Genomic DNA, 20570 nt, shown 5'->3' with positions numbered 1-20570 from the left:
TGAACTGAATCCCACATCGAAAATGGAGAGGGGGTGATTGGGGCTTATTAGTAAAATGTGAATCCAATACATGCAGACGTGTTTTAAAGCCCTGAGGCCCAAAGTGTTGGATTTGGACCAGAGCGGACAATATCTACATGGTATTGGACCAGGGTGTTACAACTTAATCTACCATTACGATTTGCAAAGAACTCTCTATCTATAACTAAAGCCTATCAGGATATATATATAAATAAATATATATATATATATATATATATATATATATATATATATATATATATATATGGAGTTCTGTTTATGTTTAATTTTTACAAAATTTTAATAAGTTAATAATACTAAAGTTGATACTAAAGCCAATAAAGGATTTGAATTCAATCAAAATATTATTTTTCCGGAAGAACTTTATACAGATTAAAATTAATTAATATTTTATTCTAGATTAAAGTACTAAATAATTAATACCCCTAACGTCAGGGGTAAAATTGACCAAATTTATAAATGTTAAGGGCAAAATTGCTATTGGCGTCTAACATTAGGAGTAAAATTGCACCATTTTAGATGTTAGTGACAAAATTGCTCATGATTCAAAACGTTAGAGGTATTTTTGCACATTAACCCAAAAGAGAATAAGTAGAATCCCACCTATGTAGCTGACCACCATAAGTTTTTATTCTTATTATTTTTAACACTCATAAAATTAGTAAAATATGTCTTCAACGTATGACTATATTGAAGAAATTAGTGCTAAACGTAACTAAAAAATTACATTAAAATTATTCGATTATGGAAAATTCCTCAAAAGTCAAAGAATTACACAATAGGTAGCATCTGTATGTTTATAACTTCCGTTAATATTTAATGTCAAAATTATATTTGTTTAATAAAGTCATACAATCCGTGTATTGTACGGGGTTAAATCTAGTATATGTAAAGAGAAGGAGACTGACAAGCTTTCCTTGCTGAATGACATCTTGAAGAATAATCTTGTAAAAAGAGAATGTTTGTGCCATAATTTATCTTCAGTGGACCAAATATCCTTTTTGGATCTCTTGAACTATAAATTGCATTCTCACATGAGAAAAGCAATACATTTGTATTAACATAACAATATCCTAATCTGTTTTCTTATGTTATGAAAGTTAAGCATCACTTGTACTAGATAGGTGAACACCTAACACAAAACCATAACTATTCGATTTAGGCAAAAAGCATCTTTCAATTTTTGTTTTCTTCAACAAAACCATATCTACGAAATCATCATTCAATATAGGATTAGCATTTATTTGGCAGGTGATGCTGATGAGCGTCATTTTTGTACTAATTTGATATAAAATTTCAAGTTAAAGGTAGTATTCAATTTTAGCTACCAAATTGATCCTTAATAAAATAAAACTAAAAAAGCATTAATAAAATAAAACAAAATAAAAAAGTACAAAGTTTGAACAATGAGAGTATCTCAAAGAACAAAAAGTGTTTTATCAGAATATAAAACTTAATGAAACGGAAAAATCATACCAGATAGAGTAAAATTGAACGGAAAGACACTGTTTTCTCTAACACTCTTGATTAATTAGAATGTCAATCATACAAATGAAGCACTATTATGCATTCACTTTAAAAAAAACAAAAAATCCAATTCAATTAGAAGAAATAAGAAACTTACATGATAAAATGAAGGCTCTCTTTTTGTTATCCACACACAAATACCCGGTAGCAGAAGGGAATGAAAAGTTGAGTTGTAGAAGGAATGAGATAAGAATTGCAGGGTTTCACAAAGTTGATGCTTTTATTGAGAAGAATAAGGATGAGAGGAGAGATGAAAAAAACAAATATGATATGACATCACGTGCCTCGCTTAGAGTGAATGCAAAAAAATTGAGATCAAGTTGACTTTATTCAGACACACACCATTAATGGAAGCTATAGTTAATGAGGTAGAGGCAAAGAAGAGAATGACTGACGACGATGATGGTGCGAAGAAGATAATCAGTGAAAGTTTTTCTTTATTATAATATTATTCTTTTTCTGTTGTTCAATTAATGGTTTTGGAAATTGTTTTTTTATTATATACAAAGCTTCTTTGGAAATTGTTGCTTTTCTTTTAATATGTATTGTTATTTGTAATATTTTGAGTTTAATAGATATTGAGTAGTTGATTAAACTTTTGATTATTCTTATATTATATTTTTTATTTTTAAAATAATATGGTAAAGTTTAATTAATTGATGGATCCATTGTGATTGGTTGATTCTTTATGATTAAGTGGTTATAGAGTTTAACCATTGCAGTTAGATAGTTTAATAAAATGCAGTTAGATAGTTTAATAAAATGCAGTTTACTAAATGGATGATGTGGCATGTATATTTAGTGGTTGTGGATATGAACCATTGGAGATGCTCTTAGCTTTCCAAAACTTGCTTACATTAGCAATTTTCTGAATTTGTTTAAAGTTAAGGCATTTCAATTGATCTAAAATTTCATTTTTTTCAGTCATATTAATTTTAGAAGATTAATGAGCACTTTAAGCAAGTTGAAGGAATAAATAGGTTATTTTGAAATATAGAGTGTTGAAAAAAATGAGTTCAATTTGACATTAATAATATTAATTTGTATTTGATGTCGTGATATCTAAATGATCTCCTGGAACCTTCTTTCATTAGATAGCCCAATGACTAAGGACATCACCCTTAGTATCAACATATGTCCACACACACAAGAAGAGAAAGAACGAATGGAAAATTGTTCCTAATGCTAGTGTTTGTCGTTTAATGTACGCTATATTATGTACGAGACCCAATATCTATCAAACCATTGTAATGGTAAGCAAATATTAGTCCAATCCAGGGCAAGCAGATTAGGCAGCCGTTAAAAGGATATTAAGTATCTTAAAGCAACTGAAAACCATTCTCTATGTTATCAAGGCAAAGATCTTAATGTGAGAGGATATACAAATGCTAATTGGGCAAGAGACTTGGACAAGAGGATGTCCACATCATGATATGTATTATTGCTTGGGAATTGTGCCATCTTATTGAGTAGCAAGAAAAAGACACATGTAACTTTATCCACTATGTATCATACCCATCAACAGTTCAAGAGATAGTTTGGTTGAATAGGTTCCTAAACCATCTAAATGTTATTACAGTAAAACCTCTATATAGGAATACTCTATATAGGAATAACCTCTATTTTGTTATAAAAAAACTCGGTCCCAACTTGGGCCAGTTATAAATCAGAATAACCTCTCAAACGTTATTTGTTATACACTTTTCAAGTCCCACCTTTAGAAATTATGCCTCCATATAATAATAATTATATATTTATATGTATATATTAAGAATTCAAACTAAATCATAAAATATTAAAAAAAAAACTATTGAAATTATCTATGAGTTGGAAACCCAAACTACAACTTGAAATTATAAATATTTAGTATTCTCGTGGATGTTTACATTTTTCCCATAAAACTTTTTCAATTATCTATATATTGACAATCTAAACTCTAAATTGAAATTCTAAATATTTAATTTATTCCATTAATGTCTATTGTTATACATTATATATAAATCATGCATGCCTATGATAATCTTAACCAATTTCAAGTGGTATTATTTAAAATTTAAAATTATATGTGTTGATAAATTTTATTATATCAAACTCTGTTTAGTAATAACCTCCCAATTATTATACAAATAGACTGGTCCCAAGTGTATTCTTATATAGAAGTTTTACTGTACCTCTAATACTCCAATTATAGTTAACAGTGATAATTAATTTGCTATTGCTTTCGCTAAAGATCAGAGATACCATAACAAGATAAAGCATATAGAGATCGTGTACCACTTTGTCAGGGACTTATTTGCACGCAAAGAAGTCAGTATAAAGTATGTGTCGACTGATGATTGTTTGTCCCTTATAATGTAACAAGTTAGTTCCAAGGGGGGGGGGGATAGGAACTATTTAAAATTTAAGTACGTTAAGGCTGACTTCTTTTTCTTTGAAAAAGGATTCCACAGCGCGCTGAGTAAATAAGACACTAACTTAGTCAACTGGTGACTAGGTCAGCTTCTTTCGTTGAGTCAGGAGATAGCACTTTGAGTCTATTCCTGAACTCAGATACTCAATACACACAACTCAGCGTGACCTCTTTACTTGGTCAGTTTTGTTTAAGCAAGCAATATATATATTAAGGAGTTTAAGGTTAGAAAGATGTTACTCAGCAGATTTATCCAGGTTCGGCCTCTAAGCCTACGTCCTGTCCCCGGAACACGTTCTGAGCTTTCGAATTCTCTACTGAGCTCTTTAACGGTAGAGCATCAAACCTTTTACAACTTAGAAGCTGAGTATAACAAGAGTACCTTCCTCTATACCTCTACTCACTCCTAATCTCTCGCTGAGTACTATAACCGAGTACTCAGCCTCTCCTTTCTAATCTCTAAAAATGATAAAGATTTGTCCTAAACAACAATTGCTAAGACACTTTAGATGATTGAATAATCACTCTAGACTTTTACATGAAAGATATAGAATTTGGTGTAAGTATTTGCTTTGCTTTCTCTCGCAGAACTTTGAGTAGAATTTAGGTCAGCGTAATGGCTTGATAAAGTTCTGTATTGAATGAAGCACTGAAGGGCCCTATTTATAGAGACGTTTGAGACATCAGTCATTTCGAATTTCGAAATAACCGTTGGAGGGAAACGGCTTCCTGTCGTTGTCACTCAGTCTTGCTCAGAGCTCTCGGCCAATCAGATTTGAGTATCTTCTGTCCTCGGTCGGTGTTGAGCAGCTTTTAGTCAGCTCCGCAGAATGTCTCTCCATTTATGGTAAGGTCAACTAGACAGCGTACTGTGTCTTCTGAACTTTATCCAAAGTGGAAACACTTTGTCTGGAAGTTGTTCTTGCTCAGCTGCTGTCTTGTACTCTTTGTCGATTCAACTCAGCAGCTTCGTTCCGAAGTTGTTCAACGAAGGTCTTCTCGATCCTTCTTCCGCTGAGCTGCGTTTTGTGCATAACGACAGCGTTTTGCATACGCGGGCCGAGTTGTCTTGATCTGTTTGACTTGGGCTTTGACTTCCGTATTGGGCTTTAAGCCTTTTAGTCTTTATGTCTTATAAGTAATTTAACTCAACATTGAACAAACACATTAGTTAACTAAATCAAAGCATTTAAACTTAGTGTGTTTAGAATATATTTAATTTTACTTAAATAATTTTGTCAAATAAAAATCATGTGGAAAGGTGTTTCAACAAACTCCCCCATTTTGATGTTGGCAAAACTATTCAGCGAGGAACTCAGTGTTGAGCTCCCCCATGATAGTTGACCTATTATTACTTAGCAAACTCCCCCGTCAGGGTTGAGCTACTGACTGAGTAAGTCTAAGGTCAGTTTTCAGATATAGGTCAGCTCATGGTACATATTCTATTTTACTCAATATTAAGCGGAAGGTTTAACATTCAGAGAGCACTGAGTAAACATTTTGTTCAATGGGTCTTATGAGACAGTGTTTTATAAACATACAAGACAATGTCAAACATATTATCAGCATTGGATACAATCAACAAGTATTATAAGCATTAAACATAGTTGATGTATTTGAAGATACATAATAACATAATACTCAGCATCGTATGAAATAACTCAAGTTTGGATAAAAGATGCAAGTATTGTATTGAAGTAAAGTAGTCAGCATACATAGCAAAAGACAAAAGATGAGCATAAAAGAACATAGAGACTACAGACTAAGTACAAAACTAAGTTAGCCTATGTCTACTTCTTCTTCTTTTGCTTAGACTGACTACTTCTAGGAGCCTCATGCTGAGTTCTAGCTTGTTCTTTCTCCCCCGTTTTGTCAGCATCGGGAGGAGGAGGAATTCTAAAGGAGTCCGTTAAGACCACGGTGGTTAGTACGCCGGACAGCTCCTTAAGCTTGTCAGCACTTTCATTGATGCCATCGAAGACAACAACGCCTTCATCCAATACCTCTTTAGGTATACCGAGTTCAGCGGCGCTGAGCAGGCTCAGTATGTAGGCTTGAGACTTACCTACCCAAGTAATTGTATCTGATAGTGCAGCAAAAACTTGATGAAAGGTCTTCAGCAGGGCTGAGTCATAATATTGACGGTGGATATTGTTATGACGCACATGGGTGAAGATCCTTTGGGTATTGACCAATATCTCATTTTGCTTCATTTGGTCAGTGTCCATCTCTTGCTTATTCAGGTTCAGCAAACGAATTGCTTCGCTAATTTGCTCCACTGAGCATTGAGAATAAGAAGCAAGTTGGTGGTTGGTCTTGTTTTGCTCAGTGTGAAGCTGGGCAAAGAGCATCTTTACTTCAGCAGAAGTTTCATATTGAGTATTCGCAGCTGACAAAGTCTGGAATTGTCCTTGAAGAGTGTTAAGATGTTGAACCGTTGTCAGTTGGAGCTCAGCCAGCTTCGTTATTGAGTCCTGATTGGGCTGATGTGATTGAATGGAGATCATATCACTTAGCAAATCCTTCAGTCCTTTAACCTCATTTAAGAGCTGAGTGACTTGGGACAACTGAGTTGATGCATTGTTAGTAAACCCAGCAGTAGGTTCAGCAGTTTGATGAAGATCCTTGATTAATGACTGCACCGAGTTGATGAGTTGTCTACCAGACTCGGTGGCATGCAGATAGCTGAGTGATCCTTCATCAGCTTGCCTAGATTCCTCAGTATGACCAGTTGGTGGAGGAGTCGGAGTTTTCTCAGGAATGACATGGTCAGTGACTGGAAGTGTGTTTTCAAGCTGCACTTAGTTTTCGGGAAGAGAGGATTGATCGGCAGTAGTGATGGTCGGTGAAGAAGCAATCCTAATGCTGTGTCAGCACAATGCTTGGAGCAACATCATTGGCGAGAACTTGCTCGGTTTGGCTAGTAGAGTTGGCGGAAGCATTCAAGTCGGCTTGTTCCTTTTGTGAAGAAACAGAGGCTTGCTTTTCAAGAGAAGCTTGTTGAGAAGAGGGGGTTTACTTACTGAAAAACTTCAGCTTAAGAGAAGAAGGATTGATAAGTGCAAAAAGTAGCAAGTAAACATGCTTTATTCTCGCACTTATTCGCATTCTGATTCCTTGATTTTAGAGCTTTTTACTTGTTATTATCATAAGGTACTTGCAGGAATCAATTTGGAGAAAGTAAAGCTATTTGGAGCTTAATTGGGCATTTTTACCTAAAGTTGCAGAATTGTGATCAGAGACGACTTAGTCTGGCCCAAGACTAAGGAAGGTCGACAGGAGCAGGATTGCCAACTCAGCAGATTCGGGATTTACTTTCCCAGCAAGCATCCTAACATGCCAAGGAGTGTCCAAATTACCTAATTTCGTGGGGAATGAAGAAGTTTTGTTAGAATAGGAGTCTTAAGATCCCTTTCCTTTGCCCTAGATGACTAAGAAGGGTAAAACTCTATTTAAGGCCTCATTATGTTTTGAGGGAGGCACCTCTTTCTTTTAACCTTTTCTTTACGTTTCTTTTAGCATTCAGCTTTGCTTAGAATTCCAGAATAGGGAGAACTCGTTTATCTTCCAGGTTTTGTAAAGTTATCATAGCCGAGTTCCATGGTTATGAGTAGCTAAATTCTTATTCGGTTAAGGGATTGAATCAAAGGCGAGCTTTTATTCTTTATCGTGAGATCGTTGATCTTCATCTTTATTTCTTGTGATTATAATCTGTTTGCACATTTATTAATCTATAAAATCAGGCATCCATTGAAAGCTCAGGTAAGAATCCGGCCGGGTCTTCACTTTTCCTTCAATCGATTAATGTTAGAAGATAGGATTTGTGATCATCTGAATATTCTAACAAGATTAAGCGTATGAATGTGTAATTTGGTTTAAATCGGAGTCGCTATGAATTCGGTTAACTTAGACTAGGTCTTTCTAGGTTTTAACGCTTTCGATTGATTAAATTCCTACCGCTAAGGAGGAACTGTCTAATGGAAAAGAGGTTAATCTTTAGGAATACTTGGATTAACTTTATAAATTAAGGAAAGATAAGATCGGGAATGAATAAGGAACGATTATAACTAGTTCGGATTATTTTAATTAAGAATATGTTTCACAGTCTGTGATCGATAGAAAATAAACTGCTTAGCTTGCGAGAATCTCCCTTGACTGAAGTTTTCACCCATTGATTTAATTCATTCAATTTCTTTTATTCATATTTCAGTTTTAATTAGCATAATTAATCTTCACAATTCAAAACCCCCAATTTTACTTTCATTGTCTTCTTGGTTATTAATTTAGTTAAATCAGTACTAATCCCTTGGGTTCGACCTTTGCTTATCCTTTTTACAAATCCATATTTCGGTCAAGTAAAGTTATATTTATTTTTGGTGGATTCGACACCCATCAAGGATCTTTAGTTGGCTTTTGAACAGGAAGGTCAATGACAGTTTTCTGACTTGCCTTTACTAATCTTCTTCTGCCAGGAGGAGTCGGGTCAGCTTGGATAGACTCTCCTGAGTGAGAAGGAGAAGTCTCTTCTTGATCAACATTGAGCTGGTCAGCTTGTTCTTGTTCTTTATCTGCAGCCAACTCAGTATTAGTTGGCTCAGCAACATCCTTTTCACTAGCTGTCTCCTCAGCGTCATCCTGACCGCTTTCTTCTTCTTCTGCTTCCTCATCATCCTGATCTTCATTATCTAATTCTTCTTCCACTTGAGTGATGAACTGATCATCCAGTTGTACATCATCTTCTTGATGCTTAGTTTCAGTTCCCTAACACTGTGTGAAGTGAGAGTCACTGGGATTAAGGAAGTCAGTGGGGATAGCATCAATAGGGGTCAGTTCTGAAGACTTCTTCTTCTTCAGAGGTTGCTCATCAGCATCTGTTCTTTCCTCTGTATCAGGCTCATCTTGCCTACTTCTCTTCTCAGCTGACTTAGGTCTCTCCTGACCTTTTTGAGCAGCTGACTTTAGCTTCTTGGCCTGAGGCGCATCATTCTTTGAAGGAGTCCCAACAGATTTCCTTTTTCGGGCAGCTGGAGCCTTTGTCCTTTTGCCCTTCTTTGGGACAGTTGTCTCCTCATCAGCCTCATCAACATTTTTGCCTTTCTTAATCGGTTGGTCATACTTCAAGGCACGTAGCGCAGCAGCTGTTATCTCAGAGCCTTGGGCCTCAGTTTCCTCGAATAGGTCAATCTGATGGTCTTTGAGGATTCTGGTTATGAGTGAGCCCAGCTTAAGAGTTCCAGTGCTCCTTTGGAAGCCAGCAATTAAGAAAATTGGCATATTGATGGGCTTATAAGTCAGCATGTGCCATATGAAGCACTGCTCGAAGTTTATCGCTGAGCTGGTGCAATTAATCTTAGGGTAGATGTAATTGGTCAGCAGATAGTGTGCCATCGTTTGGTGCTGACACATTGAAGAACTTGAGATTTCTCCAGAGTGGTCAGCGGGCTTGCTGATAGCGCGACGCCTAGTGGTAGAGTTTCTTACGACGAAATGTATATATTATGAGTGCGGACTCTATATCTATGGATGTGGTCTTTATAAATTGCTCTTAACTCTACTAGGCGCTACGACTACTTAGGGGCAAGTGTACCCCGTCGTATCAAGTAATAATCCGGTTAAGACCGGGTATCGAATCCACGAGATTTATAACTGCAAGTATTAGACGACTCGGTTTTATACGTTATCTAAGCGGTGAATACTTTGAGTTGGTGTGGGACGCAACTACAAACTACTCCTAACCTATTGGTGAGACAGATTTATGTAACGGAAAACTCCACGTAATGATATGGGTGACGATAAGTTATAAATATAACATGCAATAACTCCGAAAATATTCGGTTGACGATTTAGTCTTGCAAAGACGACTACGTGTAGTTCGACTGACCCGTGAAGTGCTTAGACTACGTGGTTCCTAGTCAAGGCGTGTCTAATGCTGGGGATCAGAAACTAGGGCCCGTAAGTTCCGTGGTGTGTCAATTCCTACGGTTTCTGGTTTGTCACTTCCGGTAAGGCAACACCTATATGAATCCCTAAAGATAGCCCGAATGGCGTCGAAAATCGCGTTCCCCTACACAATAGTCAATTATGAGTATCAAAACAAGCAATAAACATCAACACGTATACAGAAACGGAAATTGCAAATCATATATTATAAATATGGAGAGTAAGAATATAGAATACAACCAAGCCTAGTACATAGGATGAGATCAAAGCTAATTAGCAAGCGAAGAGGGAAGAATCGGCCCTCGGAACTAGCCAACCGGAATCAAGGCCGTCTCTTAGGACTTGGAGGTGGAACTCTCGAGCTTGGTGACGAATGATGGAGCAGAACGTTGATGGAATGCCGGAATAACCGAACAAGCTCTCGAGGTGGGAGAGTTTTATTACATAAACTGAATCTAAAACAAAAACTATACAACAACTATCTATCAAAAGAAGCAAAATGTAGCTATGTACAAGATGTTAAGAGATTAGAGATAGAAGGTGATGTAGAAGCTGTCTAAATGAGTGCTAGTCACTCTTATTTATACATCAAGCTAGGGACACAAATGTAACTTCACAAGGTGCAAGTATGGAGCAACATCATTGAGTGCAGAAATCCCATAATACGCCCCGCGTATGGTGATACACGCCCCGCATATATGCCCATTCCGTCAGAAATCTCCTGCATGTGGACCAATTCCGTGTCTAATTGTCTCAAACACGCCCTGCGTAAAGGATTGTACGCCCCGCGCGTTTGAGTCTCTGAAGTTTTATTGCTTGAATTGGAGCTTTTACGCCGTGCGTAGCTGAAGTACGCCCCGCGTAAATGAGTTTCTGAGATTTTATCATTGAGGAATTGCCTGGTACGCCCCGCGTATATGGTGGTACGCCCCGCGTATGGAGAGTTGACTCGGGGATACAGTGCAGTCTGAATTTCAGGATTAGGCCAATTATTTCCGACATGTGTCATACGCCCCGTGTATGCTGAGTCAATTCCACATGGCGTCTGCGGATAAGGCAATTATTGCTGACACCATGTTTTACACCCCGCGTAAGGGATGATACGCCCCGTGTAAAGGATGATACGCCCCTCGTATTTGAGTAGATTTTGCTCCTTGCTCGTACCTGAAATACAAATCTTAAGAGCCGACTTAGTTTGACATTTTTATTTCCTAAACTAATCAAAAACACGGAAAATTAACTGAAGCTACGAAATTTATTCTTATTTCTTTATTTTATCAAAATGCTTTATTTTTGTAATTAAACTTATTTATTTCTTCTAAAATTAAACCGTAAATCACGCTAAAAGATAGGGACGAAACGCCCCTATCAAACCTCCTCGGACTTTAAAGTTTTATTTGTCCTCAAGTAAAAGAAATCGAAAGACAAAGGATTGAGAAAATTAAGAAACAAACCGAAGGTTGGTTTTGCCAAGTGCGTGATTTCAAAGTTATGGTTTTGTGCAAAGGTTTCGGTAAGTACCTACGCAAACAATTGAGTACGAAACTCGTTTGAAACCTCCATGATCAAGATTTAATAGGCAATATTAACGGGGGTTGATTATCTTTTGAGAACCCGATAGTACCTCACCAAGGGATTTCGCTCTTACGCTCAATTTTAGGTGGGTCGGTGTTTTAGCACTCTTCTTTGCACTTACTCGAGATCATGTTGAATTTGCATTTTCATCCGGGTTTTTCCTCCTAAAATATGGTTAGGCAACATTAAAAATGAACCCGGAGGGGGGTTGTAATGTGGGTGGCTTCTTTAATGGTTAGTTTAAAGAAAGTCAAGTTCCAAAATACCGACTTATGATCGCACCGTATTTTGTTTTGGCCTTAGCGAATTTTACAAGATATACTTCAAAATTGCTCGGGTGGAGCTTGAGAATGCCTTTTTACTTGTATTGTATCCTTTGTTTTGATAGAGGCACAAAAACAATATTTTGAAAGCTTATGGTGCTCATTTGCTAAGACCGTGACTTATTTCGGGTAATTCGGGTGCAAATTGATTTTGTCAGTATTTGAACAAGAGGAAAAAGGGTTAAATGTTAAAAGGGTATTAATAAAAAAGTTGGTTAATAGGCTCGAAGGGGTTTCCTAATGTTTAATGAAAACGAGAAAAATAAATTAAGAAAAATTAGCCTAAGTAGGTTCAGTTTATCATCTATTGCCTTTTTACCAAAAATAAGTGTACTTAACCCGGAATTGGATGCAAATTCTATGAGTCGAGTGAAGTCAAAGCTTTCGAAAAATTGTGAAAGAATTAGAGTTCTCGTACGAACTCTTTTAGGCTCAAAAATACCTCACAAAGATTCAGGTTTAAATTGTGTACTATCAAGTCTTCGCTAAATTCTCAACTATCCCGTTTTTATTGCCTTTTTAAAGTTCATTATGGAGGTGACATGTGAGTTAGGACTCAATGCTTTTGTTTAGTACTAGCCTAAGTTTTTCATAAATTCCCTAACTTCAAAACCAAGACTAAAATTTCTCAATTAAACCATCCTTTGTGTTCCGATGTTTTTATTTTTAACGACAAATAACGGAACTTTAATTAATTTCCGAGCGAGGTGTAGCGTGTCAGAAGAATTTCAAGAGTTAATAAATTTGTTTAATTATTTTGATAATTATTTGATTTTTTATTTTTGTTTTTGTTAGTGCAAACCAAACTAAAAGTGCGGGGTTGCACATCCCTCCGCGTTATTAAAATGACGCCTATTCTAAGGGCGTCGCAAAAAGAAAACAAAACAAAAATAAAGAATGAGCTGAAAAAGGGACCCTTAAGGTCAGATCCTACGCGAGGCGTATTCCTGTGGGCGCCCCGCGTAGAAGAGGCTTTTTAAGTGCACCGGGGCCAGAGACTCAGATACGCGGGGCGCACGTAGAGGGATGCCCCGCGTGTTCCGAGCTCTGAGCCATCTTATTATGGAAAAGGTGGAGCACGCGGGGCGTAACAGGGATACGTCCCGCGTGAATGTTATTAACTCATGCAAAAACAGAAATAACAAGCACGGTGCGCGGGGTGTATAGGTGTGTACGCCCCGCGTGGCTTATTCTCCTTTGGATAAAGTGGGATTTTTTTTATATATTTATATATTTTTTTTATTATTTTAAAAGAAATGACATGCGGAAAATAAAAGTTGGGAAAGAAAACTCCCTTATTCGAGCTTGGGTTGCCTCCCAAAAAGCGCTACGTTATAGTCGGTGAGCTCGACTTAGCATTTCCTCCTAGGTGTATGCTTCCATTCGCGTTAGAAATGCAAATTCTTGAATAGACAATCCGTACCTACAAAACGGATTGTTAGCTTCAAAGAAATTTAACAAAAACCAAAAACTATATTTACAGAAATTATTGAAGAGTTTAGTTTGCTCCTTTTTTGACTCCTTTGGTAGTTCAAAAAGAGTGCAATATTCTGAGGTAGACGGAACCTCAAACTCTTCCAGCTTTATTTCCATGGGTTCGCACACAGCCGGCTTATCGATTAGGATTTCCGGCTCCTCGCAGTTGAGACATCCTACATGACTTGGGGACTCCTCTTGAGAGGGCTCAATTAACTCGACCCCTACAACTTGACCTCGCGGTTGAATCAATACGAGACGTCAATCTAGTGATTTGATTTCCCAAATCCCTGTAATATGCCTCATTGTTAGATAATCTCACTTGAATATCTTTAAGGATAGAGATTACCACATCAAATTGCGAGGGAGATTGTTGGTGCGAACATTCGTCATCCATGAGATCATCCCACAGATGACAACTATGATACCATGGAGAAGATTATTAGTATGAAACAAAATAAATTATTCACAAAAAGAAAGTAATATGTACAAATGCTTAGACTAACAATAAAACGCTTTTGTCTAATATTGCAAGAAATTATAAATCCCCAGCAACGGCGCCAAAAACTTGATAGCGCGACGCCTAGTGGTAGAGTTTCTTACGACGAAATGTATATATTATGAGTGCGGACTCTATATCTATGGATGTGGTCTTTATAAATTGCTCTTAACTCTACTAGGCGCTACGACTACTTAGGGGCAAGTGTACCCCGTCGTATCAAGTAATAATCCGGTTAAGACCGGGTATCGAATCCACAGGATTTATAACTGCAAGTATTAGACGACTCGGTTTTATACGTTATCTAAGCGGTGAATACTTTGAGTTGGTGTGGGACGCAACTACAAACTACTCCTAACCTATTGGTGAGACAGATTTATGCAACGGAAAACTCCACGGAATGATATGGGTGACGATAAGTTATAAATATAACATGCAATAACTCCGAAAATATTCGGTTGACAATTTACTCTTGCAAAGACGACTACGTGTAGTTCGACCGACCCGTGAAGTGCTTAGACTACGTGGTTCCTAGTCAAGGCGTGTCTAATGCTGGGGATCAGAAATTAGGGCCCGTAAGTTCCGTGGTGTGTCAATTCCTACGGTTTCCGGTTTGTCACTTCCGGTAAGGCAACACCTATATGAATCCCTAAAGATAGCCCGAATGGCGTCGGAAATCGCGTTCCCCTACACAATAGTCAATTATGAGTATCAAAACAAGCAATAAACATTAACACGTATACAGAAACGGAAATTGCAAATCATATATTATAAATATGGAGAGTAAGAATATAGAATACAACCAAGCCTAGTACATAGGATGAGATCAAAGCTAATTAGCAAGCGAAGAGGGAAGAATCGGCCCTCGGAACTAGCCAACCGGACTCAAGGCTGTCTCTTAGGACTTGGAGGTGGAACTCTCGAGCTTGGTGACGAATGATGGAGCGGAACGTTGATGGAATGCCGGAATAACCGAACAAGCTCTCGAGGTGGGAGAGTTTTATTACATAAACTGAATCTAAAACCAAAACTATACAACAACTATCTATCAAAAGAAGCAAAATGTAGCTATGTACAAGGTGTTAAGAGATTGGAGATAGAAGGTGATGTAGAAGCTGTCTAAATGAGTGCTAGTCACTCTTATTTATACATCAAGCTAGGGACACAAATGTAACTTCACAAGGTGCAAGTATGGAGCAACATCATTGAGTGCAGAAATCCCATAATACGCCCTGCGTATGGTGATACACGCCCCGCATATATGCCCATTCCGTCAGAAATCTCCTGCATGTGGACCAATTCCGTGTCTAATTGTCTCAAACACGCCCTGCATAAAGGATTGTACGCCCCGCGTGTTTGAGTCTCTGAAGTTTTATTGATTGAATTGGAGCTTTTACGCCGTGCGTAGCTGAAGTACGCCCCGCGTAAATGAGTTTCTGAGATTTTATCATTGAGGAATTGCCTGGTACGCCCCGCGTATATGGTGGTACGCCCCGCGTATGGAGAGTTGACTCGGGGAGACAGTGCAGTCTGACTTTCAGGATTAGGCCAATTATTTCCGACATGTGTCATACGCCCCGCGTAGGGTGGCATACGCCCCGCGTATGCTGAGTCAATTCCACATGGCGTCTGCGGATAAGGCAATTATTGCTGACACCATGTTTTACGCCCCGCGTAAGGGATGATACGCCCCGCGTAAAGGATGATACGCCCCGCGTATTTGAGTAGATTTTTGCTCCTTGCTCGTACCTGAAATACAAATCTTAAGAGCCGAGTTAGCTTGACGTTTTTATTTCCTAAACTAATAAAAAACACGGAAAATTAACTGAAGGTACGAAATTTATTCTTATTTCTTTATTTTATCAAAACACTTTATTTTTGTAATTAAACTTATTTATTTCTTCTAAAATTAAACTGTAAATCACGCTAAAAGATAGGGACGAAACGCCCCTATCACTTGCAGAAGGTGGCTACGTACCCAGTTCCTTCATGATCACCCTTCCTTCTCAGTTTTGTTCCTTCATTTTTCAGTTTGAGCAAGTTGGCAAGGTAGGTAGGGTTGACGAAGATTGTTTTCTCTTTCACCACGGTTACTAGGTAGTCCTGGTTATCGTCAGCAACCCGCAGATTGTGGTAGAATTCCCTTACTAAGTCAGGGTACGTTGGGTCTCTGATTGAGAACAGCTCCGTCCATCCATTCTTCGATATCCATTCACAGAATGGTTGCTCGGTTGTTACGAAAGCCTCAGAGAACCATCTTGAGAAGTCTATCTTACATTCTCTAACGTCTTCGTAGACCTTCGTATAGGTTCTGACTTTAGTCGGTTTTCCTTTAGAAGAGGTGGCTTGGCCAGCTTTTCATTTGCTCGGTGTAGTGGCCTTAGTCATTTCAGGCGGAGTAGTATGCTTGGAAGGTTAATCGGAACTGGTCTTAGGATGACCGACACCGGAGATGTTCACTGAAATCTTAGTCATAGTTTTAGAGAGGGATTTGGAAGTTTTAAGAGTTTTTAGAGAGAGAGAGCTTATGCCAGAGAATTCGGTAAGTGTAAAGAGATAACAATGGGGATTTACCCATTATTTATAGCGGTGAAAGGTGGATCTTATCGAATCCATGTGTCAGTTTTGCCTTGGGATTATCAACCGACAATGATCCTGGCATTTATGACACATTCGGCGCATACGTCATCCTAGGTGGCTATTCGCGTGCGCTATCATTAAATGCAACGGATCTTATACTCAGCGTTTAGAATACTAAGCGTTTTATATTCTGAGTGGTCAGTTTTATACAGACGGATGATTTCTCAGTTTGAGATAACTACTTGGTGCCAATGTTTGCTCAGTATGTGATATTCATTCATTTAGCATTAAACACTCAGCATACATCTATTCACCCAGCAAATAATAGATCATTCAGCATGTGAATTCATTCAGCATGAATATATATTAAGAGCTGGAATTTACTGAAGAGGATTAAACATACCAATGGCTTCTCTCAGTATGCTGAACTGCTCATGAGCCAGTGGCTTTGTGAAGATATCCGCAAGCTGCTCATCCGTTGGGACATAGGTCAACTTTATCTCACCCTTGAGTACATGGTCTCTAATGAAGTGATGTCTTATGCTGACATGCTTCATCCTGCTGTGTTGAATTGGGTTCTTTGATAGATCAATTGCACTTTTGTTGTCACATTTGACCTCAATTGTCTTTGTTTGAACACCATAGTCTTCAAGCTATTGCTTAATCCATAGGACTTGAGCAACACAGTGTCCAGCAGCAATGTACTCAGCTGAACCAGGATACAAGACAGCTTCCTAAGAAGTGACATCCTCTAGAGGTGCTTTTTCGTTCAAGCTTGTCTCGTCCATAGTCAGCGTCAGTGTATCCAACGAGTGTAAAGCCATGAGTGTTGGGATACCATAAACCTGCGTTCACTGAGCTTTGCAAATATCTAAGGATTCTTTTTACAGCTATGTAATGAGATTCCTTAGGGTTAGATTGATATCTAGCACAGTAGCATACTGAGAACTGAATGTCCGGTCTACTTGTTGTTAAGTAAAGTAGAGAGCCTATCATACCTCGATACAATTTGCTGTCTACCGACTTACCATTCTCGTCAGCGCAAAGGACAGTGTCAGTGCCCATAGGAGTGGATATTGGTTTGCAGTTTTTAAGATCATATTTCTTCAATGTCTCCTTGGCATACTTAGCTTGACTGATGAAGATGCCATTTTTCCCTTGTTTGATTTGAAGTCCAAGGAAGAAGTTGAGTTCTCCCATCATTGACATTTCAAACTCAGTCTGCATTTGCTTGCTAAATTCCTTGCACATTGACTCATTAGTAGCACCAAAAATAATATCATCAACATATATTTGAGCCAGCAGGGTATCTTTATCCTTTCTCTTAATGAATAAGGTTGTATCAGCTTTGCCCCTGACATAGTTTCTAGTCAGCAGGAAACTGGTCAGCCTCTCATACCAAGCACGTGGTGCTTGCTTGAGGCCGTACATAGCCTTTTTGAGTTTATAAACGTGGTTTGGGAATTTAGGATCCTCAAACCCTGGAGGTTGATTAACATAAACTTCTTCGTTTATAACTCCATTAAGGAATGCACTCTTAACATCCATTTGAAACAGTTTAAAGTTCATATAGCTTGCATAAGCGCATAAAATTCTAATAGCCTCTAGCCTTGCCACTGGGGCAAAGGTCTCACCGTAGTCAATACCTTCTTGCTGACTGTAGCCCTGAGCTACAAGCCTTGCTTTGTTCCTGACTACATTTCCTTGCTCATCCAGCTTGTTGCGGAAGACCCATCTTGTTCCAATGGTCTTCTGACTCCTTGGATGTGGCACTAACTCCCATACATCGTTTCTTCTGAATTGGTCAAGTTCCTCTTGCATTGCGCTCATCCAGAATTCATCTTCCTCAGCATCAGCGAAGTTCTTAGGTTCCTGAACTGAGACGAAGGCTACGTTGCTGAGGTATCTCCTGAGTTGGTTTCTTGTCATCAGGGTATTCTCAGTGGCATCAAGAATAACACTCTCTGAGTGTCCTCTTGGTATCCTTATCTCCTTTGGTAGATTGATGTCTTGTGCTGTCTGTGTTTCAACAATCTCTGCAGGTGTAGACTGGCCAGTGAAAACAATTTGAGGTTCACTTTTACCTTTGGTCAGCCCTTGAGGGAATGACTCAGCGGCTGTATCTTGATCAGCGGGTACTGAGTGTGGATCATCCTCGGTCAGCGGCAGATATCTTCCTACAGGGTTAGTTTCGTCGAACTCAACATGTACTGACTCTTCTAAAACTTGAGTTCGTTTATTGAAAACTCTGTATGCTTTGCTGTTTGTTGAGTAGCCTAAAAAGATAGCTTCATCAGCTTTTGAGTCAAACTTAGCTAGGCTATCTTTGGTGTTTAAAATAAAACATTTACAGCCAAAGGCACGAACGTATCCAATATTGGGCTTTCGTCCTTTCCAAAGTTCGTAGGGGGTTTTCTTTAGTATAGGTCTAACAAGAGCCCTATTAAGAATATAGCACGCTGTGTTAACAGCTTCTCCCCAAAAGTACTTTGGAAGCCTATGCTCACTCAGCATTGTCCTAGCTATTTCAACCAAGGTTTTGTTCTTTCTTTCAACAACCCCATTTTGTTGAGGCGTCCTAGGAGCAGAAAAATTATGGTCAATGCCGCTGGCTTCACAGAATTCAACAAACTGTTGGTTTTTGAATTCTCCACCATTATCACTTCGGATGTGAGCCAATTTTAGGTCTTTATCATTTTCAAGTTTTCTAACCAACTTTGAAAATGTCTCAAAGGTCTCATTCTTGCTACTCAGCAAGATGACCCAAGTGTACCGGGAAAAGTCATCTACAATGACCAAGGAAAATCTTCTTCCATCCAGACTCAGCGGCTGGACTGGACCGAAGAGATCCAAGTGTAGTAACTCTAACGGACGCTTAGTTGAGACAATGTTTTTACTATGAAAAGATTGTTTGGTTTGTTTTCCAGCTTGGCAAGCGTGGCATAACTGATCTTTTTCAAATTTAAGTTCTGGCAGTCCCTCAACCAATTGCTTTCTTGCTAATTTGGCCAGGAGGTCCATGCTTACATGACCAAGTCTCCTGTGCCATAGCCAGGAATTTTCTTCCTTTGAAACTAAGCATACAGTTTTTGAAAACTTTTTCTCTAAGTTCAGCATGAAGACATTATCAATGCGAGGGGCAGTTAAAATTAACTCATTAGTTTTACCCTCGAAAATTTTACATCCAGTGTCATCAAATATAACTTTTCTCCCATTGTCACATAGCTGAGCTACACTGAGTAAGTTATATTTGAGTCCGCTGACTAGGGAGACTAACTCAATAGTAGGATTACCTCCAATGGTTCCTGACCCTACTATCTTACCCTTTTGTTGTCTCCAAAACTTACGCTTCCTCCTCGTTTACGCTCGAATGTGATGAACTGAGTTTCATCACCAGTCATATGCCTTGAGCATGCGCTGTCAATATACCACATCTTTGACTTCTCAGCACATCTCAGGCTTACCTGCAATGTAACTAGTTACTTTTAGGTACCCAATTCTTTTTGGGTCCTTGCTTGTTAGGTTCAACAGGTAAAGCATCATATTTTATTTTATGGCGGCATACTTGGACAGTATGGCCATTCTTTCCACATAAGTCACAGCTGACCTTCCGTTTAGGATTTTTCACTGACTGGTCAGCACCCCAGTGCTGAGCGTGCCAACACACCTTTGTGGTGTGTCCTTTCTTCCCACAGAAGTCACACTGGACATTCCGCTGGGGATTCCATCTCTGCTGACCAGTACTTCGGTACTGAGCATTCAGAGGAATATTTCTTTTGTTTGGAACCTTTAGTTGGTTCTGAATGGATGTGCCGTCCTTTCTCAGTTTCTTAGAATCTGATTGGACCTCAGAGACAAACTTTTGCATAATTCCAATGTTACTATGCAAATCTGAGTTGTCCTGAAGAAGATATCGAAGTTCACTCAGTTTGACCTCCTCAACCTCGTCACATTGCCTGTTGAGTGCTCTAACCTTTTTATTACACTTTTTGACAAGTGTGTAAAGATCACTCAGGGCATTTACCATTTCATCTATGAGCAAGGGTAGTGATATTACCTCAGTTGACTGTTCCTCATCATCAGATGTAATAGAGGGGTCAGCATGCTCAGAAGCACATGGCTCAGCAAGTTCGTCAGCCATGAAGCAAATCTTCGCTGACTCAGTGGCATCAGCTTCAGATGATGATGAATCATCACT

This window comes from Euphorbia lathyris, chromosome 9, assembly GCF_963576675.1.
Source record: "Euphorbia lathyris chromosome 9, ddEupLath1.1, whole genome shotgun sequence".
Lineage (NCBI taxonomy): Eukaryota > Viridiplantae > Streptophyta > Magnoliopsida > Malpighiales > Euphorbiaceae > Euphorbia > Euphorbia lathyris.
Note: the sequence above shows the minus strand (reverse complement) of the source record.